The 25,257-nt window shown below is 49.5% G+C and overlaps 1 protein-coding gene across 1 annotated transcript in view; it reads right to left on the bottom strand.

Moving 5' to 3' along the window:
- Window positions 1-16,901, bottom strand: part of CRB3 (crumbs cell polarity complex component 3) — a 29,707-nt gene extending 12,806 nt beyond the window's left edge. Inside the window, exon 1 of the mRNA XM_048487841.1 lies at window positions 16,830-16,901. The gene's annotated coding sequence lies outside the window, so the exon portion shown is untranslated. The remainder of the gene's footprint in view (window positions 1-16,829) is intronic.
- Window positions 16,902-25,257: the final 8,356 nt, after the last annotated feature.

Here is a 25,257-nt window from a genome sequence, read left to right as displayed (position 1 = left end):
GCCACAGGTTGCAGACCCCTGGCCTAGGAGAATGGACTCCATGGTATTACACATCACTGAAATTCTTCCCCTTCCCAAATACCACCCTCAAATCTCCAACAACTTCTCCACCTGTAGCTGGTAGCCCCATGCCAAGGGAGAGTCTGCAGGGCAGGGCACCTTAAATAGGCCCCAACCCCTAGCAGGCGCCAAAACACACCCTTCCTCTCTAATTGCGGAGATGAACCTTACCTGAGGAATTAACCAGGTGTGTTGCTAAAAACCCTACCCCATCCTGTGGCAATGAATTCAATAGAAATATGGCACACTGGCTGGCATCCAAAGAGATAGCTGAGGGTGACACAGGCACAGGCATGCCCAGCGGGAGCCTGGGCACTTTTCTTCAAACAGCTGGCACAAGCAACCATCTCCTAGGCTGCTTTTCGAAGAAGAAGAAGAGGAAGAGGAGGAGGAGGAGGAGGAGGAGTTTGGATTTATATCCCCCCTTTCTCTCCTGTAAGGAGACTCAAAGGGGCTTACAATCTCCTTTCCCTTCCCCCCCTCACAACAAGCACCCCATGGGGTGGGTAGGGCTGAGAGAGCTCCAAAGAACTGTGACTAGCCCAAGGTCACCCAGCTGCTGTGTGTTGGAGTACACAAGCTAATCTAGTTCCCCAGATAAGCCTGCACAGCTCAAGGGGCAGAGCGGGGAATCAAATCCTGTTCTCCAGATTAGTGCGCACCTGCTCTTAACCACTACACCACGCTGGCTCTCTGCTTCCCAAGAGGCCTGCTACGAGACGTGCCATTCAGGACGCTGTGGGTTCAAAAGCTCAAGCTCAAAAGTCCACAAATCTTGCAGTCCTTTAGAGCAGCAACTAGACTGCAAATTCTGGCTTAGGGTTGGGGGGTGGAGCCTGGTGAGGGCGGGGTTTGGGAGGAGGAGGGTCCTCAGCAGGGTTATAATGCCCTCAACCCCGCCCTCCAAAGCAGCCATTTTCTCCAGGGGAACCGACTTCTATTGTCTGCAGATCAGCTGTCATTCTAGGAGATCCCCAGCTGCCACCTGGAGGTTGGCAAAAACCCTAGCTGAGGGAGACGGCTTTGCCTTCCAGCTGCCTCATAATTTTGCAAGCTGATCCAACCTGGGCAGCTTTGTTTGTGTAAGGATCTCAGTCGTTCTTGTTTCCCTTACAGCCTAACCTGACCTTGAAGGAGATTCTTTTGGCCGGGCGTCCGGCCAGGACCTGCACCAACCTTGTGAGAATGCTTATCTCGCTGTTGCATAGTAGAATTCCGTTCTCATGAGAACGGGGCAGGGGGGATGGGTTAGTCAGCATTATAACCTGTTGTCTGAGCGGGGATGCTCATTCCTGCCATGTCGTGTGTGTGTGCTTTCCAGGATGTCTGAATAAACGGACTTATAACCAAAAGCCTTTTTATTTCTGCTCTTTGGAATTCCTTACATTATGGCTTGCAGAAAAATAAAGACAAGACGAAAGAGCTAAATTGGATCGAGAGAGGGCAGCTTTGCACGCCAGCTACTCAAGATGCTCTTTAACACGCAAAGGAAAGTGGAATTGGCTGAACGGGAGCAAATCCTACTCACGTAACGGCAACGCGAGACGCTGGTTAGAGCCCCAGTTGGTGCTCTTCTACACCTTTCACCCCCCGCGACCGCGGCGTGCCCCTCCTTCCTGCCGGAGGCTGCCCTTCAGCTACCCGGGTCTCCAGCTTTTCAACCTGGGGCATCCCTCCTCAACCCCTTTGCTCCCTCCAGCCTCTAACCCTATCCAGTACAACAACTTTCAGGTTGTTACTATGCGGCAGCAACCCCAACACGCACTCTAGAGCGCTTATTGAAAGAGGGTTCTACAGACCCCCCATCCCAGCTCGCGTTTTGATGGTACCGCTGGTACCGGCCATTCAAACTTCTTTTTTACTTTATTCTGGGCAACCTTATCGACCATATGCAAGAATTTCATGATCTATATCGCTCTGAACGCGCGGAAAATAATGGTAGACATTGGGTCGGGTGTTGATGGGGTAGTCAGCTGAGTGGTTTGTTTTCTTTATGAATTGCAGGGGACGATACCCGCGACGGTAGCTGGCTTCCTCCAAGCTGCTATGCGATTCGGATCTCCAAGATCCCAATGCTGAAAAAACGACATGCCATCCGTACATAGTAAAACCATCCAACAGGGCAACCGCTTCCTTTGGCTGATTTTTTGTTCCCGTGGAATCGATACGCAGCTGCCAGTAAACTTCCACCGGATTGGCCCGAAAGCGCATGGAAATGCGCAGTATTTTTTCGGGCAATGGATATTAAACTGCGCGAAACAGTGGATCCTATTCGATCCCGCAAACGCTATGGATTGATCGAAATTCGGCTCGCAGGTTGCTGCCCGCTCAATGGCGTTCTATGCCCGCTTTGAGGGTCGCTTCCACGCCAAACCAGCCAACATACGCCGGGCGCCGTCAGCTTAGAAAACTAAGCCCGCCGTGAAGCGCCGAGACTACCGCCGGAACGCCACGCTGCTTTGGGATTGTGCCTCTATTGGCGGAGGTCCTGGCCACCTGGCTGCCAACTGCCCGAAGAAGCAGAAGCCTCTCCGGGGCCCGCGACCGGCCTGCCGCTCTCCACGTTAAATCCAGCCTCCGCCAACCTGCTGATCGGGCTCCAAAGCTACTTTCTTTGATGAGGTGATGTCGGCGAAGAAACTGGCGCTTTAGTCTTTCAGCTGCACCCGCGGGATCTTAATCCTTCTCCTGATCCGTGAGTGTGCGAAGGCAGCGCCACCATTACTAATTTTGACTTCCTTAGCTAACCCTGCAGTAAACATAACGCCAGCATTTTGGCCTCTGCGAACTTTTGTGGACTCAGGTTGCTCCCCACTGTCTTATGAAACCGCTAGCGGGTACGGTGAACTCCTCGCCGACCGAAGTTCCTTTGGTGAAGCCCATCTCCTTTCACCCAAATGGACGGTAGCCCACTCAGTGGTGAGGGTCCGCCCGTTCAAAACCCAACCGGTAACTTCCATTGCAACGCATCATTGGGAAAAGATTAGTTTCATTCTTGCTCCGAAGTTGCAAAGCACTCCATTGTTTTAGGTATGCCATGGCTACTTTTACACGTAACCAACCTTCATTTGGAAGGAGCTTTGGTCCTTCAATTCTCGTGATCCCCCGCGGAGATCACATGGATGGGGGGAAGATCCATCGGTAGGGGAGGGGAAGCAACCATCGCTACAGCTTTCAATGTACTGTCGGCTCCCCTTTGCTGTAGTAGAAACTCCTGGCTAGTGACAAGATTCCATTATCTAGAGTTTTCCAGGAACAGGGAGTGCGATCAGCTCTTGCGCATAGAGATACACCTGGCTCGACAGTAAGCATCCTGCTACAACCCGGAGCCCACATTGCCTAAGGGTAGGATCTATCGTGATGAGCCCTAATCGAGGGAAAAAAAGGAGCTCCTCGCCGCCTTCTTAGATAAAAAATTTAGCCCGCCGGTTTCATAATGCTGGTAGCCACAAAACACACCCATGCCACTTCTGTTTTATTATTTGTTAAGAAAAGGACGGTTCGTTAAGACTGTGTACTGATTTCATCGTGGACTAAATGCTGTTTCCATCTCCACAACAAATATCCTTTGCCCTTTAACCAAAAGGACTCTCTTGGATGCCCTAGGGGCAAAGTTACCGATTTTTACCAAAATTGGATTTGGCGGGAAGCTTATTATCGCAGTTCGTGATCGCTGAGGGGTACCTAACATTTAACAGCATTTACCGCTATCACAAAAAATTCGGGCAATATGAATATTTAATAATGCCTCTTCGATTAGCTGGGGCCCCAGGGGCTTTCTATGGCCCTCATAAACGAAGTATTACATGCATTTTATTGTACAAGGGAGTAGTCGTGATATTTGGATGATGTTTTGATTTACTCACAGACACTGGAAGAGCATGAGGCTTTAGTCCGGAAGTTTTACAACGCTTACTGGATAACTCCCTCTTTGCCAAGTTGTCAAAATGCTGTTTTCACCAAACCTCCAATATAGACTACCTTGGCTATCTAATATCCTCTGACGGTCTAGAAATGGACCCGCTAAAGCGGGCTTCAGCAGTGGTTGACTGGGCTGCCCCCACCAATAATAGAAGGGGAATTGCAATCTTCTTAGGCTTTTATAACTTCTATCGTGACTTCATTCCCATTTTAAGCCAAACTTTGCCTTACCGGGCCACTGATCTTTTACGCCACTAAAGGAAAGGGGACGCCTGCCGCCAAGCCTGGGGGGCCCTCTCTCCCCTGGTCGCGAGGAATGCCAATTACGCTGCCCAGCAGCTGAAAACAGCTTTCACAACTGAGCCAATTCTGGACACACATCCCGAATTCTGAGCTTCTCTTCTTCATTGTTCACGGATGCTTCGACAAGCGCCGTGGGCTGCCCTCTCTTGCAGAAAATAAAGACAATAAATTGGTACCGCAGCTTATTTTTATCCAAAAAAAATTTCTGGTCCCGAACTAAACTGGACTGTCGGAGATAAGGAAACCGGGCCATCAAACTCACGCTGCTGGAGCACTTGGCTTATTGGTTAGAAGGAGTTTCAAGCACCCTTTCAAGTCTGGTCGGATCATAAAAAAATTTGGCTGGCGCTTTCCACACCCCCCTCAAAAAAATGTCCGGGCTAAACAATTACGCGGCTGATTTTTTCTCGCTTCCTTTTACGGTCCATTTTTTCCCCGTAAAAGCAATAAGCTGGTTGATGCATTGTCCCGGCCCCGGGAGGGGACGCATCCCTACGGGATATTCCACGCGACCGCTCTCTCCTCCCAGCTAGGATTGGCTGTCACCCGCCACAACTTCCCCACGCCACCCCCCCCACACGCCCGTCCCTGAAGCCATCGTCTCCTTCCTTCCGCTAGAACCTGCGAGAAGGCGGATTACGTAGCCGCCAACAGAGGAAAAGATGCACTGTGCTACGCTTTGAGCAGATGTGTGTCTGGAAAAGGGGGGGGGTGTTGGCACGTCCTCCTCCTCCGGAAGCAGGTTCCTTTCGCTACGCCATGATGCTCGCCAGGTTGGCACTTCGGTTTGTGAAACCCTTCATCTAGTCTTCGGGCCGGCCAGTTTTGGTATTTGGCGCGCTATGACGTCTGAGTCTTACATTAAAGGGTGTTCCATTATGTGCCAAAGCGAGGCTAAGTCAATACCGTGGAAAGCCTCCCTATGGGTTACTGAAACCTATCCCTCAAGTATTCTCCCGACCCTGGCAGGTTATTTTCAACGGATTTTATCACCGACTTGCCGTAACAGGTCACGGAACACTGTGTTGTGGGTGGTGGTGATCTCTTTCCTCTCCAAACAGGCGCATTTCTATCTCTTGCACCTAACCATACCTTCAGCTCCCAACCAGTCCGTTGTTCATTCAACACATCTACCGCTCTGCATTCCTCTCCTCCTGAGAAGGTGGTATCGGATCGCGGCCCTCAATTCATTTCTCGATTTTGGAAGGCTTTCCTGGAGTTGTTGGGAACCACACCAGCAGTCGCCGCCTCCTTACCACGCTCAAAGTGACGGGCAAAGTGAACGGACAAACAGAACACTAGGAGCAATATTTTACGCTGTTATACAAACTACCATCAGGGACAACTGCGTGCGAATTGCTTCCTCGCAGAGTACGCTTACAACAATGCAATTCATAGCAGTACGCAGAAAAACCCCCCATTCGGCGCAGTCTCTGCCGATCCTTTCCCGCCGCTGCCCTTGTGCTGCCGGGCGGAGGCATTGCAGCCACCAGAATTCAATCAGCGGATTTTGTCATCAGCTGAAGGCTGGAAGTCAGTTCAGTCTACCTTTTAAAACAGGCCTCAAGAAGCCCAAAAGTTTCTTTGCAAGCAGATAAAACACCGCCAGAATTCCCTTACGTGTTGGAGCTTTGGGTTTATTTTGTCCACTAAAACCTTCCTGTGACGTGCATAAATACTCAAAACTTGGCAAGAAATTTGCGGGTCCCTTCCAGATTACAAAAGTGATCAATGATGTTACTGCTCGCTTAGATTCGCTCTAATTCACTAAGTAACATTCATCCCGCCTTCTTCCATTCCAGCTTACTCAAGGAGTAAGGCTCCCGCTTCAGATGCCTGGCACTTACCCTCCGAGACACTCCCCGCCAGTTATAATTGATGGACATAAGCATTATGAAATAGACGCTATCCTGGACTCTCCGGCTTCGCTGCAAGAACGCCTACAATATTCCGTGTCATGGGTTGGCTATTCTTTCTGGCCATAATCAATGGGTGTATAAGGAGAATATCGATGCCCTCTTCTTTAATTGCTGCGCTTTCACCAAGCTTTTCCGACAAACCGGGAGGGGGAAAAGGGGAGATTTCTTTAGGAGGCAGGAGTGTAAGGATCTCTAGTCGCTCTTGTTTCCCCTTTACAGCCCAACCTGACCTTGACGGAGATTCTTTGGTCAAGGCCCGCCAGGACCTTGCACCAACCTTTGTGAGAATGCTTATCTCGCTTTTACAGATAGAATTCCTGCCTTCAAGGAGAACGGAGCCGGGATGGGTTAGTCAGCATTATAACCTGTTGTCTGAGCGTGATGCTCATTCCTGCCATGTCGCGTGTGTGTGCTTTCCAGGATGTCTGAATAAACGGACTTATAACCAAAAGCCTTTTTATTTCTGCTCTTTGGAATTCCTTACAGTTTGCCAGCTGTGGGTTGGGAAACATCTGGAGGTTTGGGGGTGGAGCCTGAGAAATGACAGCTGGTCGCCACATCTCAAAAAGGATATCGAAGAGATAGAAAAAGTGCAGAGAAGGGCAACGAGGGTGATTGAGGGACTGGAGCACCTTCCCTATGAGGAGAGGCTGCAGCGTTTGGGACTCTTTAGTTTGGAGAGGAGACGTCTGAGGGGGATGGGATTGAAGTCTATAAAATTATGCATGGGGTAGAAAATGTGACAGAGAGAAATTTTTCTCTTCTCACAATACTCAGGAACCAGGGGCATATATTGAAAATGCTGGGGAAGGATTCTCGACTAATAAAAGGAAACACTTCTTCACTAACGCGTGATTGGTGTTTGGAATATGCTGCCACAGGAGGTGGTGATGGCCACTCACCTGGATAGCTTTCAAAGGGCTTGGACAGATTTTATGGAGGAGAAGCTCCATCTTCATGGCTCCCAATCTTGATCCTCCTTGATCTGAGAGATTGCAATGCTCTAACAGACCAGGGTAAGCTCGGGAGCAGCAGCCGAGAAGGCCATTGCCCACCTCCTGCACGTGAGCTCCCAAAGGCACCTGGTGGGCCACTGCGAGTAGCAGAGAGCTGGACTAGATGGACTCTGGTCTGATCCAGCAGGCTAGTTCTTATGTTCTTAAAGGCAGGGTTTGGGAAGGACTATAGCAGAGAATAATGCCCTGGAGACCACCCTCCAAGACGGCCATTTTCTCCAGCGGAACTGATTTCCGTCATCTAGCAATCGGCTGTAATTAGAGATCACAAGGAGCCACCTGAAAGTTGGCAACCCAAGCCCCCTCATTAAGTTCCCCACTCTCACTTCCCCAGCCAATCCCGCTAAGATGTCAAGGCAAAGTTCCCCATCTGTGGTGCAGTGGTTTAGAGCAGGTGGATTCTAATCTGAGAACGGGTTTGATTCCCCTCTCCTCCACCTGAGTAGCAGAGGCTTATCTGGTGAACCAGATGTGTTTCCACACTTCTATATTCCTGCTGGGCTAGTCACAGTTCTCTCCAAACTCTCTCAGCCCCACCTGCCCCACCAAATGCCTGTTGTGGGGAGAGGAAGAAAAAGGAGCTTGAGTCTCCTGACACCTTGAATCTCCATCCAGGAGAGAAAACTGGGCTATAAATCCAAACTCTTCTGTTTCTCCTCCTGTGTGTGCTGGCTTGCCTGTGTTCCCTGCAGCCACACAGCAGCTGCAGGGGAGTGCTTCTCAAAAAAATAAAAAGGAGAACCCAAACAGGCTCAGAGCTGTACTCTCGACTGTACTGCCCCAAACCGCAGGCTCCCCAGGTCCTGTCAGCTTTCCCCAGGAGCAGATTAAAAGCTGCTCTGCCATTTTTTTTATATCACTGGGTAGTTTGGGTTCCCTTTTGGTTCAAGTGAAGGCAGGTTTGTACAGGTTTGGCTTGTCCCAGAAAGTCCCCCAGCGTCTGACAAATCTAAACCATCTTCCCAACGCCATTTTTTCAGCCAAGCATTGAGACCCTTGATCCGTGCCTGTCCAGTCGCAAGTGAAATTGGGAGAACAGCTGAAGGACAGAAGCCACAGCAACCTATGCGTGGGGTGGGGTGCAGACACACAGCATCCGTAGCAGCTCTGACTGTTCTAGGCTTGCCAACTTCCAGGCATGGGCTGGAGATCCCCTGGACATACAAGTGATCTCCAAACCACAGAGATCAGTTCTCAAGAAGAAAATGGCTGCTTTGGAGGATGCACTTTATGGTCTTCTGCCCTGAGGAGGCCCCTCCCATTCCCAGACCCCACGGTCCTCGCATCTCCAGGAATTTCCCAACACAGCTGGCACCCCGAGGCCATTCAAATATCTTTTTGTATTGAGTTCAACTCCAGGAATTCTGGCCAGCCTGACCTTTAAGCTATACTTACCCAGCAGTCTATGCAGCTTCTCAAAAACTTAGCTGTATCAATTAGCTACAGCCTTGATTTTTCTGTGCGTGTGGGATTGTTTTAAGATCCAAAGGGCCCATTTAATAACAATGTGTGACCATCACGTATCACCAGAACAACATATGAACAAGAAGACAATCAAATGTAAGTACATGCATATGTATCTATTAGCCAGCCGGTAGGCCAATGGCGGCGAACCTTTGGCACTCCAGATGTTATGGACTACAATTCCCATCAGCCCCTGCCAGCATGGCCAATTGGAATTGTAGTCCATGAACATCTGGAGTGCCAAAGGTTAGCCACCACGGTGGTAGGCAGTATGAAAGCCCCTGGAGAGAAAAAGTCAAACTACAAAAATATTCAGTAGGTCATCAAAACATATACTGAATCAAACTTCAAACTAGAGTAAGTGCCAGGTAAGTGAAGAGGTAACAAAAATCAATAACAATACGAAATAACAATACGGGTGGTACTTTTAAAACATATTACCTGCCTGTGGCTCACATGGAGTTTTTTTAAAAAAATTTTTATCTTTACTGTAATTTTAAATAAAATTAAATAAAAGCCTTGTAGACAACTCCAATCAAAAAACACATGAGCGAGTAAAGGATTTGGCTCCCTCTAACTCTTCCTCAGAGATGCCAGGAACATATTTCCCTGAGCCTCTGAGCATCTCTGAACGCATCTGGACAAAACCTCCTTCAGCCTTCCTTTCCTGCTTGGATCGGGGCTGGAAATTGGGTCAGAGCCATGCCTCATAACCAGCTCCTTTCTGTGACCTTTGGCAAGTTCCTGTGAGTAATCTGTAAAATCCAGGGTGATACCAACTCATCTGTCATTGTGAGCAAGGACGGGCTCACCGGCCTCGTTGGGAAGTTGCCGCGTTGATCTTTATTGGCAATGACTGCTGATGCCATCACCCCAGAACCTCGTGACCTTTGGCAAGGCTGGCAAAAGGGTTACGGAACCACAAACGTATTACCAGGAAGCTATTTTTAGCCTAACCAAACTGTGCATAAGGGTTTTTTTTTGTTACATTCTTTTTTAGATGACAAATATGTGCCGTTCAAGTCAAGGTGAGTTCACCATCTTGATGGCTTCGCTATCATTTTATAGGATCTCTAAACTACCAGGCCAGAAGGAATCCCTCAATAATTAGAAAACACAGAACTGAAAAGGATTCCCAAAGGTCATCTAGGAAATCCACAGCTACTTCCTTTCCTATTGGCTCTTTGCCCAGAAAGATCTGACAATAATTTGGAAAAATGGTTTCCTATGCTCTTTCTGCATTGAAGTCACGATAAGGACAGGTGTTTTCCAGGGAACCACAATTCCTATCGTTTGCCCTGCATGGCCAATTGGCCATGCTGGTAGGGGCTGATGGGAATTGTAGTTCCTGAACATCTGGAGAGCCGCAGGTTCCCTACCCCTGGTCAAGAAGAAGTAGTAGTAGTGGTTGCAGTAGTAGTAGTTTGGATTTATACCCCACCTTTCTCTCCTGCAAGGACACTCAAGGTGGCTTACAAGATCCTTTCCCTTCCTCTCCCCACAACAGATACCTTGTGAGGTAGGTGGGGCTGAGAGAGTTCTGACAGAGAACTATGACTAGCCCAAGGTCACCCAGCAGGAATGTAGGAGTGCGGAAACACATCTGGTTCACCAGATAAGCCTCTGCCACTCAGGTGGAGGAGTGGGGAATCAAACCCAGTTCTCCAGATTAGAATTCACCTGCTCTTAACCACTAACCCACAGGTGAAGCAGCGCAGTCACCTCACAGATGCCAGCTTTTTGATACAACAGCCGTGCACTGACATACCTGAACCCCTGAGCACGCCAGCCAGTTCTTCAGAATGGGCCCTCCACTGATACAAATGGACGCTGAGCAAGAACGACAGTTTATTTAACTTAGACTTGGACCCTTCCCACCCCATCCCCACCCCCCACGGGCTAGGCTCTCATTGGATTTCTGCCTTAGGCTCCAAAATGTTTGAAGTTACCCTGCAATACAAGGCAAATAGTTTCCAAAACAAACAGATATGCCATTTCCACAGCATGGAGTAAACAAAGAAGAAGAGGAGTTTGGATTGATACCCCATCTTTCTCTCCTGTAAGGAGCCTACAAGCTCCTTTCCCTTCCTCTCCCTGCAACAGACACCTTGTGAGGTAGGTGGGGCTGAGAGAGTTCAGAGAGAACTGTGAGTAGCCCAAGGTCACCCAGCAGGATATAGGAGTGCGGAAACACATCTGGTTCACCAGATAAGCCTCTGCCACTCAGGTGGAGGAGTGGGGAATCAAACCCGGTTCTTCAGATTAGAATCCACCCGCTCTTAATCACTACACCACGCTGTCTCTCACCACTACACCGCACTACCTGGCTCAGGAGCAGCCAATGTGCTACAGCCTGCACTCCCCAAGCGCAGTTCTTTGACAGTGAAAGTGTCTCTGGGCCTGTCCAGGTCCCAAGAAGGTCCCAAGCAGATCTGAATTGTATCAAAGATGGAAGCACGTTCCCAACTGTCCCCGCCTGCCTGGCAGGACGCCAGCTGTCTCTCAACATGTCAAACTTGATTACTTCTTCAACAGATCACATTTTGTCACTCTGAAACGTGTAGAAAATTATTTGACGTAATGGTCCACAGTATGTAAACATCAAATACACATGTATTGAAGAAGAAGAATATGGATTTATATCCCCCCTTTCTCTCCTATAGGAGACCCAAAGGGGCTTATAATTTCCTTGCCCTTCCCCCCTCACAACAAACACCCTGTAAGGTGGGTGGGGCTGAGAGAGCTTCAAAAAGCTGTGACTAGCCCAAGGTCACCCAGCTGGCGTGGGTGGGAGTGCACAAGCTAATCTAGTTCCCAAAGCCTCCACAGCTCAAGTGGCAGAGAGGGGAATCAAACCTGGTTCCTCCAAAATAGAATGCACCTGCTCTTAACCACCACACCACTATTGGCCAGGTGAAGAAATACGAGGTTACAAGTGCCTTCCCTGGCAGGTAGCCCAGCAGGACAAGCAGAAATCAACACAGGGTTCCCACTTCTGGGTTGGAAGAAGATGAGTAGTTTGGATTGATACCCCACCTTTCTCTCCTGTAAGGAGCCTACAAGCTCCTTTTCCTTCTTCTCCCCACAACAGACACCTGGTGAGGTAGGTGGAGCTGAGAGTTCCCAAGAAATGTGACTAGCCCAAGGTCACCCAGGAGGAATGTAGGAGTGCGGAAACACATCTGGTTCACCAGATAAGCCTCTGCCACTCACGCAGAGGAGTGTGGAATCAAACCCGGTTCTCCAGATTATAATCCACCTGCTCTTAACCACTACACCACGCTGGCTCTCTTGGCAATTTCTTGAGGATTTGCGGGTGAAGGCTTGGGAGGGCAGAGATTAAACGCAGGGTATTCTGCTATAGAGTCCACCCTTCAAAACTGCCATTTTCTCAAGAGAAACTGATCTATGAAATCATGAAATTAACAATGGACAAGGCTGTTTGGGTTTTGTATAATAGGACAACCATAGGTTGAAGCCACAGGCGCCCTGCCAGATAAAAAGGGGGCAAATCTAGGGAATCCCTCCTGGAGAACAGAGAGTGTGTTCAAATTCTCTAGAAACAGCTCTCACACTCGGCTACCAGGTGTTCTGTCCTTCATTTTACAGGGTATGTTACAACCCAAAACCGGTCAAATGAAAACCCATCGACCGCACTTAGACGCACAAAGGAAGATACCCCACTCCAGTATCTGCCGAATTTGTCATCCTGCCATTCAATTCCTTTATTGGCATAAACAAAGAAGTTAATAAAAGGGAAAATAGGTATTGTCGAAGTGTAAATAAATAGATTAAAAGTGTCCTCTAGAGTGGAGGTAAACTCATTCCAAGCACTCTCCAAGCCCAATCTGGATTAAAAGTGTAAATAAATAGATTAAAAGAAGAAAACAGATTAAGAGAAAGAAAGAGAAATAATAGTCAATAAAAGAGCGGTTAAACAATATAACTGGAGCAGGATGTGGCAAAAAAATTTCCACATCTACAGTCCTATGTGGACACTGATCACACAGCAAAAAACAAATTTCACCTCATCGGAAAATAAATGGCAATTTTGGACGTGAGGAACGATGAAGAGCCTTCTAAGCTAGGCATACATTTCACAGACTCTTAAATACGTCCAATCGACTCGACTGACCTCTGGGAACAGGGGCATGTTCTTTTGTGGTGAGGGATCCGTAGGAATCCGCCCCGCAGGTACGCAGAAGGAAGGGCATTCAAACAAGCCAGCATTCTGGCATTCCTCTAGTTAGGAAATTGATGCCCAGGCAGCATCCATTGGGCAGGTTCGCCAGCCGAAGGAGTCAGGGCCCCCCCAGAAGAGAAGCGATTCTCATGCAGGTGGGTCACAAGTCCAGGAAGGAGAAGGAATGACAGGGTGAGTGGCTGGGAGAGGAGATTCTGGGTGCATCAACTGAATGTTTGGGCTCACAGCAGGGTTGTCAATCTCCAGGTCGGGCCTGTTTTGATCTGGAATGAGTTTACCTCCACACTTTAGAGAACAGTTCCTCCTGGAAAACAATGGCTGGAGGGTGCTCTCTACAGCATTATACCCCTGCCGAAGTCCCTTCTGCCCCCAAACCCTGGCTTCCTCATATCTCCAGAAATTGCCTGACTCAGGAGTTGGAAACCGAAGCTTAGAGATCACCCACAATTACAAGTAATCTCTAGCCAATAAGGATCAGCTGGACTCCTTGGCATTAAGCCCTGCTGAGGTCCCCACCCACCCCAAATCCTGCCTTCTTCAAATCTCCAGGAATTTCCCAACCTGAAGTTGGCAACTCTAGCTCAGATTATACAAAATAACCATATAGCCTCCCCTGTTTCCCAATCTGGCTACAGAGTCATAAATCCTAAACATGGCAAAAAGAAAATAAAAAATGTGCTCCCCGTTGGCTGCATTTTGGGTTCCAGAGAGAGAGAGCAGCACGGGGCAGCGAGGCATTCCCCAAAACGACAGAAAGTTTAGAAGTCGGTCCCACCTGCAAGACGTTTCTGCCGTTTCCCCAGTGGCAGGCCGGCTGTACTCCTGTTAGCAGAGCTCCAGTGGCAGCCCGACGACCCACCTGCTGATCCCCGCATACCAAGCCTGCTCTTACAGACAGGGAAGCCGGCCAGAGAGGCTTTTTTTCCCTGGCCAGTTGGCACTCACCCATTGGGTGGGGGAAGAGAAATTGAACCAGCAGGAACCACAGGAGGGCAAAACCAGACCGACCTTCTTTTGTTTTTCGAAAGGGGGGCCAAAGTCAGAAAATGACGCCTCCCGTACGTTATACACACATTTCCACTTTACGTATGGAAGCTACAACTCTTTGAAAGGATAGAATAAATTACGCTGCCATCGATGAACTGATAAGGAACTTACATTTTTACATTACTGTGTCTATTTACACTAGATAAATACAGAGCAAGAGCAGAGGGAGCCAGCCTGGTGTGGGAGCGGTGGACCCAGAGGTGGGATCCAGCAGGTTCTCACAGGTTCCCGAGAGTAGGTTACTAATCATTTGTGTGTGCCGAGAGGGGGTGACTAATGGGTGATTTGGCCACGTGATTTTTGCCTTAGTTCCGCCCCTCCTCTCAGCAGTAGCGCACAGAACTTGAAGCAGTCTAGCAGGAGGTGCACCGGTGTGGGTGGCAGCCTGCGCCTGCATGCATTCGTTTCCCGCCCAAGGACCGGCGCAGCGGCTGCGTCCTTGCCACAGCCCCACCCAGGAATGCCCCGCCCCCGGAATGCCCGGCCACGCCCCCATCGTGCCCCGCCCAGCCCCATTGGCGCTACGCCACAGTTTGAATCCCACCACCATGGGAACCTGTTACTAAAATTTTTGGATCCCACCACTGGGTGGACCCTAATCTGCAGAACCAGGTTGGATTCCCCACTCCTCCACATGAAGCCTGCTGGGTGACCTTGGGCCAGTCACAGTTCTTTCAGAACTCTCTCAGCCCCACCTGCCTCACAAGGTGTGTTTGTTGTGGGGAGGGGAAGGGAAAGAAGTTTGTAATCCCCTTTAAGTCTCCTTACAGGAGAAAAAGATGGAGTATCAATCCAAACTCTTCTTCTAGATAGGAGACAGGTTAAAGAAACTCTCTTTGAAGAAGACTTTAAAAGTGTCCTTAGCCTTTTAGGGGCCTGGCTTGTTTAATTAGATCTTCTTTTATTCTGAGCTACACTTTTTCAAACTGTGTTCTATGTCTTTTATTGGCTTGATATTTGTGTCCTTTGAAAATTTGTAAGCTCTTTTTTATTCTAGTTTGGTTGTTTTAATATTTGTTGTAAACTGCCCAGAGAGCTTTGGCGATAGGTGGTATAGAGTGAAGTTAAGAGTAATGTCTGAATATTCTCTCAACCCTTCAGCATATATAACATCCCAACACAAGAAGAAAGTTCTTTAGCCTAGCCAGATATTTTTTTCAATACAGAACACATTAAATTTGACATGAGAAACACCAATCACCCCTCACTCTCTATTGCAGCCTGATAAAATATAGCCCAATAAAATCTTTATCTGGTAATTATGATGCTAGAAGCTAAAATAACTAAACTAAAGCGACTGTACTTTGGAAAAGACTCACTGGAAAAGGCAATAATGCAAGGAAACACCGAACAAAGTATGAAAAGAGGAAAATCCACCATGAGACAGACTGATTCAGGAAACGAAACCACAGCCTTTACTTTGCATAATCTGAACAAGGCTGTTGAACCCTAACTCAGAAGTGACTCGATGACACCAAAAGTAAACAATCCCTCCATTCCTGTTCCACCCCTCCTTCCCAAAGTGTAAAACCAGCCCTTGAGGGAAGGCCAAGCCTATCAGATGAGGTCTCTTTGTGCCTTCTGGCAAAGCCAAGCATAACACAGCTGACAGGTTTTTAAGAGGGGGGGGGGGCCTCCTCTTCTAGGCAACCCATTCAACTCCAGGTTGCTGCAGGGTTTGCAGCAGCATCCCAGCAAAGTACAAAGCAGGGGAGGGGGGTGGGAAAGAGGACCCAGTAGGCATTCCAAACAGTTAACCGCCACCAGCCCCCCCCCAACTCTTCCCCCCCCCATGTTTAGAAGGTGCCCTAAGTCCCTCGCCCAGGGGTTTGTGCACCCAAGGTCTAGGACCAGGAGTAACGGTGAACCCAGGAGCAGGACCAGGAGTCCTGGGTTCAAGGTGAAGGAAAAGAGGTTCCCCCTCAACGTTGGAAGGGCTGTTCGACAGCGGAGTGTGGGGGAGCCTCCTTCTTTGGAGGTTTTCAAAGAGAAGGTGGCTGCACATCTGTCGGGAGAGCTTTGATGGTGGGTCCCTGCATGGCAGGGGGTGGGACTGGATGGCCCTTCTGGTCTCTTCCAACTCTATGATTCGACGTCTACCACAGCCGCAGCCAAACCACAGGGATGGCATCTAGGGTCATCTCCAGCTCTCCCACCTGTTCCCAGGCCCCTGGGGTTACCTGACCAACAGCTGCCTTACCAGCTCCCCCTGAGCGCGCGGGGAGGGGGGCTCCGTCTCTCCTCCTCTCTGCCCGCCCCCCTGCTCCCTGCAGGAGGGCACCCAGAGTGGGCAAGGGCAGGCTTTTACTATCTGGGGGAGGGGGCTGCACCTGCTGGAATCCCCTTTGCAAAAGCTGGCTGTCCTCCTCAACTGCGGACGGAAAGATCCCAGAAGACGCCCCCCCCCCCCCCCCCCCCGCTATTGAGGAGTGCCAGTAGAGGCTAAGCGGAGAGGAGCCCCGTCGAGGCCGCTCCCTCCCAGGGCACCGCTGCCTGCTGGGGAAACCCGTCGCCGGAGTCCGCCTTCCCCGGCCGTGACACGCGCCCCCGCGACCCCAACTGCACGTGGCCGCCCATTCAGACGAGCGCGGGGAGTCCCGCGTCTGGCGTGTCGGACGGCTCTCCCTCCCCCGCCCGCGGCTGCACTTCGGCCAAAGTGATCCGGAACCGCCGACCCGCCCCTCGCGGCGCACGTGGGGAAAAGCGGGCCAGGAGGAGGCGCCCCCCCCCCCCGGCTCAGGCCCCGGCTCCCCCCCCCTTCCGGGCCACCTGCCGGGTCGAAGTCCAAGCAGAGGCGCCGGAGCGGCGAGGAGAGGGGCGGGCACCTGCGGCGAAGCTCCCCCGGCCGGCCAAGCCACCTGCCCAGCGTCCCCCCCCCCCCGGCCGCCTGCTCACCTGCCCTTGCGCGGGACCCTTCCGGAGCAGGGCGCGGGGCCCGACGGTGCGCTCCTCTTCCCCCCTCGGCGGCGCCGGCGCCTCCCACCCCCGGGGCACGTGACGCGCAGGCAGGCAGGCCGCCCCGCCTCCTCCGCGTACCTGGGCCAGGTGAGCCCCGCCCCTGACTGGGCCGGGCGGACGGGGCGCCCTCTTGAGGCCGGGGGAGGGGCTTGCCTCGCCAGACCCCCGGAGAACCGGCGGGGCGTCCTGCCTTGCGGGAGGAGGACGCGGAGGGGAACCCTCTTACGTCGGGGCGGTTGTCGGGCATTGGGTGGCGGGCGGACACTTCGGAGCCGCCTTCCGGCCTCAGAGAGATCCGGGCCGCTTTCGAGGGGGCGGCGCAGCACCCCCCCCCCCCCGGCCTCCAACGTCGGAGACCCTGGGCGAGGGCTTCGGAAGGTGGCCCTGCGCTTCAGGTATGCCCCACCTGTCTCCCCAGTGGGGACCCCTCCCTCCTCCCCAAGGTACCTGGGCCACCCCCGGAGATCAGGCCCCTCCTCTCCCACTCTGCCCAGGGTTGGGCCTCTACGACCAGAGGACCGGCCCTTCCCCCGAGTGGGAGGGGCAGAGCAAAATGACAGCCCCCCTCCCCCACTAGCTGTGGTGTAGTGGTTAAGAGCAGGTTCACTCTAATCTGGAGAACCGGGTTCGATTCTCTGCTCTGCCCTTTGAACCAGATTAGCTTGTGCACTCCTACACATGCCATCTGGGTGACCTTGGACTAGTCACAGCTCTCTCAGCCCCACCTAGCTCACAGGGTGTGTATTGTGGCAGGTGGGGGGGGGGGAGGGAAAAGACATTGTCAGCCCCTTTGAGTCTCCTTGCAGGCGAGAAAGGGGGGAATATAAATCCAAACTCTTCTTCTTCCCCCCAGAGTTAGTGGGCCACGCCTAAATGACTGCCCCCTCTCCTCCAACCCCTTCCCCTCAGATGACACGCCCTCCCCTCAGGCTATTGCCTTCCTGTGCACAGTCGTCATCATATTCCATGGGAGTCTTCACTTTCCTCTCCTTCATTTTAGCCTCACAGGAACAACCCTGTGAGGTAGACTTGGTTGACCACATGTGACTGGCCCGAGGTTACCCAGCAACCCTTCTGTGGTAGAGTGGGAATTCGAACCTGGCTCTCCCAAATCCTAGTCTAACTCTCTAGCCTCTATTCCGCACTGGCTCTCAGTCACACCGTGTCAGCTTTAAGTAATAATTTAGTCGCTCTCTAAGGTGCTTTCTGGTGGACACTTTCTGAATGCAGGTAATGAGTGAGAGTCCCAGGTTTTGCTGTGGTAGTAAGCAGGTGTCATGAGATAAAGATCCCAGGTCCCTGCTGAAACCAGGGGAGCCATTTAATCTCAACTTCAGCCCTTTCCCGCTAGAGTCTCCCATTTCAGTTCTTTTTTCGGAGGAGAGTTCCTTGGCGCTTTGGAGCAGGGTGTCCGAGTTGACCCAGCTGTGCTCCCACTGCTGTCGAAACGCTACTGTTTTTAGTGTCACTTCATTTATACTGTTTATTCTGTTTCTTTTGCAGAAGGACTCATCTGTGAGGTCAATTCAGAAAGCAGTCAGCCTCTCTGCTCATTTTCGGGAAGGTGGATGGTAAACCCCATTGGATATGGTCTGTTTCCTTATCAGCCATTAAGAAAGGTTCAATCCATTAGAATCATAGAGTTGGAGGAGACCCCAAGGGCCATCAAGTCCAACCCCCTGCCATGCAGGGATACACAATCAAAGATCTCCTGACAGATGGCCATCCAGCCTCTCTTGAAAAACCTCCCAAGAAGGCGACTCCACCACACTCCGAGGTAGTACATTCCACTTTCAAACAGCCCTGACTGTCAGGAATTTTCTCCTGATGTTTAGGTGGAATCTCTCTTCCTTCACCTTGAACCCGTTATTCCTGGTCCGAGTCTCTGGAGCAGCAGAAAACAAGCTTGCTCCCTCACCAACATGACACCCCTTCAAATATCTAAACGTGGCTATCATGTCACCTCTTAATTTCACCAAACTAAACATCCCCAGCTCCCTAAGTCTCTCCTCATAGGACATGGACTCCAGACCTTTGACCATTTTGGTTGCCCTCCTCTGGACCCGTTCCAGCTTGTCAATATCTTTTTTGAATTGCGGTGCCCAGAACTGTACATCATATTCCAGCTGAGGTCTAACCAATGCAGAATAGAGAGGTACAATTACATCCCTCCAGACACTATACTCCTATTGATTATATTGGCTCCATCTTGCTTCTAAAGTTGGGAAAACTACCCCAGATTCCTAGCTATATTCTTGAAGGCTTTCACAACCGGTTAAGTATTTGTTGTGAGGTTTGCGGGTTATGTAGCCATGGTCTGAATATCTAAAGATATTCTAATAGCTAAAGATATTCACACCACGGCTGCGTAACCTGAAAACCTCGCAGCAAACACTCCTGGCTATACTTAGTCTCCTGTGGAGAAAGGCCCAGAACCTTAGAATCCACCCCAATGTTTCATTAGCTGGGGCTGTGTGCTGCCCGTGCTCCAGAGCTGGGAAAAGCCTGGTCAAAGGAAAACGACAGGGAGTTCAGCGTACTTTCCTAAGCACAGAGCATAATGCTGCAGTGATTCTGGCCAAAGAACCAAAGGGTTAAAATCAACTGGACTATGACACCTAAAGGGACAGAGACTCTGGGGCATCTGAAAGGCTAGTAATGGGTCAGGAAGATTGTAAATAACTCCAGAGAAGTTTGCTGGGGGCGGCAGTTACTACACAGAGCTCCTTCCACACATGCAGAATAATGCACTTTCAATCCACTTTCACGATTGTTTGCAAGTGGATTTTGCTATTCCACGTAGTAAAATCCAGCTGCAAAATTAATTGAAAGTGAACTGAAAGTGCCTTATTGTGCATGTGTGGAAGGGGCCAGAGAGAACTTTGGTACCTCTCTGTGAGTGAAGAGGAAGGGGCCACAGCCGTTGGGGTCTTTCCAGTCTTCTGCAACCCAAGGGAAAAAGCTTGCGAGTTTGTTCCTTCACAAAACCATTCCACTTTCTGTCAATAACTTCCCAAGTTACAATGTATTGTCGAAGGCTTTCACAGCTGGATTCAACTGGTTCTGGTGGGTTTTGCGGGCTGTGTGGCCGTGGTCTGGTGGGTTTTGTTCCTAATGTTTTGCCTGCATCTGTGGCTGGCATCTTCAGAGATGTATCACAGAGAAAAGTCTGTGTGATACACCTCTGAAGATGCCAGCCACAGATGCAGGCGAAATGTTAGGAACAAAACCCACCAGACCACGGCCACACAGCCCTGAAAACCCACCAGAACCAGTTCCCAAGTTACCTTCTTTACTCTTTTTCTGTTCCGCCTTCTGGTGCCTGTCTGATGTTAACCAAAAAAGAGAAAGATCAAAACAAAACACAAGCAATGAAAAAACCAACTAAATCTGCATGATTGACACAAAGAGAAAAACATGACATTTTAAGGAAATTTTAAAATTTCCTAAACATTTCATGTTTTTCTCTTTGTGTCAGTCATGCAGATTTTGATCAGCTAGATCAGTGATGGCGAACCTACGGCACGGGTGCCAGAGTTGGCACTCGGAGCCCTCTCTGTGGGCACGCGCACACAGAGTTCGTCATGTGGGGGCCAGAAAATCACACCCCACCCACACACACATCTAGGCTGGCCTGGGCCACCAAGCATGACATGCGTGCACCGCGGTGAGCAGGGAGGACTCGGCTGGCGGGCCTGGTGCCTGTGCTCCGGGTGGCTGCTACCTGAGGGGGGGCGGGGGCGCAGAGGAGGCAGAAATGCTAGAGAGGCACAGAGTGGTGCATGCAGTGGCATAGGAGGTTAAGAGCTCGTGTATCTAATCTGGAGGAACCGGGTTTGATTCCCAGCTCTGCCGCCTGAGCTGTGGAGGCTTATCTGGGGAATTCAGGTTAGCCTGTGCACTCCCACACACGCCAGCTGGGTGACCTTGGGCTAGTCACAGCTTCTCGGAGCTCTCTCAGCCCCACCCACCTCACAGGGTGTTTGTTGTGAGGGGGGAAGGGCAAGGAGATTGTCAGCTTGAGTCTCCTGCAGGAGAAAGGGGGGATATAAATCCAAACTCCTCTTCTTCTTCTTCATGCAGGACTTGCTGGAGGCTTGAGCAGGCTGGCCCCTGCTCGAGTGGGTGGGGCGGAGGAAGAGGGAGCCAACCGGTTTTTTCTGGGAAACTAAAACCTCAGCATTCAGGTTAAACTGTCGTGTTGGCACTTTGTGATAAATAAGTGGGGTTTGGGTTGCAATTTGGGCACTCGGTCTCAAAAAGGTTCGCCATCACTGAGCTAGATGGTTTTTATTGCCTGTCTGATGTCGCCAGATGTTGTTTTCTGGTGGTACTCTGCCCCCTGGTGGGAGCAAAGCCCCACTACACCACCTCAAAGCCGCTAATAACCAGGTAAAGTGGTAGCCAAAATAGTCCCTTATGGCAAGAAAAACAAAAACCAGCCCTCCATCATAATGCAACACCAAAAAGAGTTACATCATCCTAAGCCCAAAGAGGCCAGTGGACCTAGGATGCGATCATCTTGCTTAGAACTGCTTTGTCGCTTTGTCAAATGCTGACCCAGGCTCTGGCACAAGTTTTCACTGGGACGAGTCTGCTTTCTGGATTCCCAGAAAGAGAATATAGAACAATCTGAATCATACTGTAACTTGTTTGTAAGGCATTTTAGTTATTTAGTTATTTGTTTGTTTGTTGTTTGCATTCTTATTCTCATCGCTCCTTTGCAGAGGTGTGTGTGCCCCCTGCACTTTTCTGACCCTTGTCTATCATCGCCGTTTCGCGTCGCCATCATCATTATTATTGTTACAGCAGCATTATTATTATTTCTAAATCAGCTTACCACCGGCTAATCGGGGTTTCCCACTACAGATTGGCTTACTGCAGATTGGAGAGTGATCTGGAGAAGCCAAGAGGTACCGGTAGTGATGCTTTATCAAGAGAGGGGATTGTGCCACCTGCCCTGAAGGAGGCAGCCATGAAGCCTCACCTGAAGAAACCCACCAGGAACCCAGATGGTCCTAACCCCCTTGACTGGTTGCAGACATCCCCACTTGGGGCAAAGGATGTGAGTGGGTAGTCACTGCCCATAGAATTATAGAATGGAATCACAGAGTGTGGAAGAGTCCCCAAGGGCCATCCAGTCCAACCCCCTGCCATGCAGGAACACACAATGTAACATTCCCGACAGATGGTCATCCAGCCTCTGTTTAAAAACCTCCAAAGGAGGACACTCCACCACCCTCTGAGAGGCAGTGTGTTCCACTGTCCAACAGCCCTGACTGCCAGGAAGTTCTTCCTGATGTTTAAGTGGAATCTCTTTTCCAGCACCTTGACTCCATTACTCCGTGTCCTAGTCTCTGAAGCATCAGAAAACAAGCTTCAATGTGATACCCTTTCAAATATTTAAACATGGCTATCATGCCACCCCTTAACCTTTTCTTCTCCTGACTAAACATACCTTGTTCCCTAAGCTGCTCCTCAAAGGCATGGAATCCAGACCTTTTGCCATTTTGGTCGCCCTCCTCTGGACCCTTCCAGTTTCTCAATAAACTTTCTGAATTGTGTTTTGGAAGCCCAGAACTGGACACAGTATTCCAGGTGAGGTCTGATCAATGCAGAATAGAGAGGTACTATTATGTAGTTTGAACTGGACACTATACTCTTCTTGATGCAGCCCAGAATTGCACTGGCTTTCTTGGCTGTTCCATCACACTGCTGACTCATGTTCAGTTTGTGGTCCACTAAGAAGGAGGAGGAAGAATTGATACTCCCCCCTTTCTCTTTCCTGTAAGGAGACTCAAAGGAGTTTACAATCTCCTTTCCGTTTCTCCCCTCCAACAAACACCCTGTGAGGTAGGTGGGGCTAAGAGAGCTCCAAAAAGCCGTGACTTGCCCAAGATCATCCAGCTGGCATGTGTTGAAGTACACAGGCTAATCTGGTTCCCCAGATGAGCCTCCACAGCTAGAGTGGCAGAGCAGGGAATCAAGCCCAGTTCTCCAGATTAGAGTGCACCTGGTCTTAACCTCTATGCTGCTGCTGCTCCTAAGATTCCCAGATCTCTTTCACGTGTACTGTTCTCAAGCCAGGTGTCCCACATCTTATATTTGTTCATTTCATTTTTTCCGCCTAATTGTAGTAGCTTACATTTATCTCTGTTAAAATGCATTTTGTTAGTTTGAGTCCAGCTCTCTAATATTTTCAGGTCATTTTGAATTCTGACCCTGTCCTCTGGAATATTAGGAGCTACCCCTTTTAATTTGGTGTCATCTGCAAATTTGATTAGCATGCCCTCTAACCTAGTTGTTGATAAAAATATATACTGGGCCCAGGACAGAACCCTGCAGTACTCCAGTAGTCTCTTCTCTGCAGGATGAAGTTGAGCCATTGGTGAGCAACCTTTGGGAGATAAGATTAGTCTGACCTGACTTGTTTTTGCGAAACCCATGTTGACTTGTAATGATCATGGCATTCCCTTCTAAGTGCTTACAGACTGTTTAATGATCTGCTCTAGAATCGTTCCTGGTATTGATGTCAGGCTGACTGGGCGGTAGTTGTTAGGGTCCACTTTCCCCCCCTTATTTCAGCTTCACTTATTACAATTTATTTCTCTGGGATATTTCTCTTAATCTCTTCCTCGTGTGCTACCAGGTTGGTTATAAGCTATTTCTAGGGCTTCCACCTTGTCACCTTGTTATTGCTCCAAGACTTGTGCTAGAAGAATAATTTTTGGCTGGTCAGTCTAGATTTTCTCACAGGGGATCCATTTTGCAGGGAACTTTCCATGGAACTCTTGGTCTAGGGGATTTTACCAGCAAGGGAAGGCACACTTTCCACCGTCCTACCACAAGTGGGTGTACCAGTGGGTGTACTTAGAGCCATAATGCTCGCCAGGTTTAATGTTATGCCTCTTCCTTCTTATATGGCAGATTTAACAAGCAAGAAAAGTCTAAAAGATTGTGCCCATGTAATGATGGCTCAGTTGAATCTCTGGCCCACCAATTATTACATTGCTTCAGATTTAAGGAAATCAGATCCAAGTATGTGAATCTTACTCCTTTACACTTACCCAATCTCCCCGATTTATTTAGATTACACTACAGCGGAACCTCGGTTTTCATTGCTTTCGGTTTTCATTGCTTTCGGTTTTCATCAATTTTTTCGGTGAAAAATTTGTCTCGTTTTCATCGATTTGCCTCGGTTTCCATCAATTTGCAGTCAGGTGCAGGGGTTTGTGGAGAAAAATCACCCAGACAAAGCTGTCGGAGGCCGTGTCTGCAACTTGTTTAATGACAATGTCTTGCCCTATTTCAGACAAATCTTAAAGAGGCGTCAGAAACAGACCCTTTGGACAGCTTGGTGTGACACCACTGGCTCTGAAGCTGGTCCTAGTGTTATTGTTTGTTACTGTTTCAGCATTAAGCACTATACTTGTTCACCAAAATGTGTTTTGGTATGTTTTGGAGTGCCTAGAACGATTAATTGATTTCTTACATTGATTCCTATGGAAAAGTTTGCCTCGGTTTTCATCGGTTTTGGTTTTCATCGATTCTTTTCGGACGGATTACCGACGAAAACCGAGGTTCCACTGTACTTGTTGGAAAAGCCTGATCCTTCTCTTTGTATGATAGTGGTAGACTTTCTCCTGGAAATTACTAAATGCCAGTAGATTTCCTTTCACTTAACATTCATTTCCTATATTGTATATTTATGGGTTTTTAAAATCAGTTTTTTACTATTGTTGTATTGTCTATGCCAGTAAAGGCTTGCTGAGTCTCAAATGGGTGTATCTTTCCTGGAGATACAAAATGACTTGAGTTGACCCAATTAGATTGTAACAGCTTTGAATCAGTTTTTTAAAGAAAAGCTTCCTTTTTCACCCCAATTGGCAATATTTGACCAGAGAGCGTGAGGATCGAGTAACTTCCCCATCACTCCTCCTGAATCTCAGCAGATTTTTCTGCATTAGCTGGCAGGGCTGCGTTTCTAGAGCACTTGATTCTAATCCTGTGTGGATGACCAGAAAGTGTTTCAGGTTGATCGCTGCTCAAGCCTGTAGCTACAGCAAGTCCCCCTGACAGGGCTAGTGGTAGGGCATAAAACGTCTCATGGAGTTCACCTAGAGATCTGAAATGAAGTATCATCTGTATGTCAAAGACACACAACTTTATTCTTTGGCCTCTTCCGCACACGCAAAATAATGCGTTTTCAAACCACTTTCACAACTGTTTGCAAGTGGATTTTGCTATTCCGCACAGCTTCAAAGAGCACTGAAAGCAGTTTGAAAGTGCATTATTCTGCATGTGCGGAATGAGCCTTTGTTTTTCAATGAACTCTGGTTGTATTTGTTCCTGTAAAACACGTTTC

Source organism: Sphaerodactylus townsendi, linkage group LG03, assembly GCF_021028975.2.
Source record: "Sphaerodactylus townsendi isolate TG3544 linkage group LG03, MPM_Stown_v2.3, whole genome shotgun sequence".
NCBI lineage: Eukaryota > Metazoa > Chordata > Lepidosauria > Squamata > Sphaerodactylidae > Sphaerodactylus > Sphaerodactylus townsendi.
The sequence above is the reverse complement of the archived record's forward strand: the minus strand, read 5'-3'. Positions and strand labels throughout refer to the sequence as shown.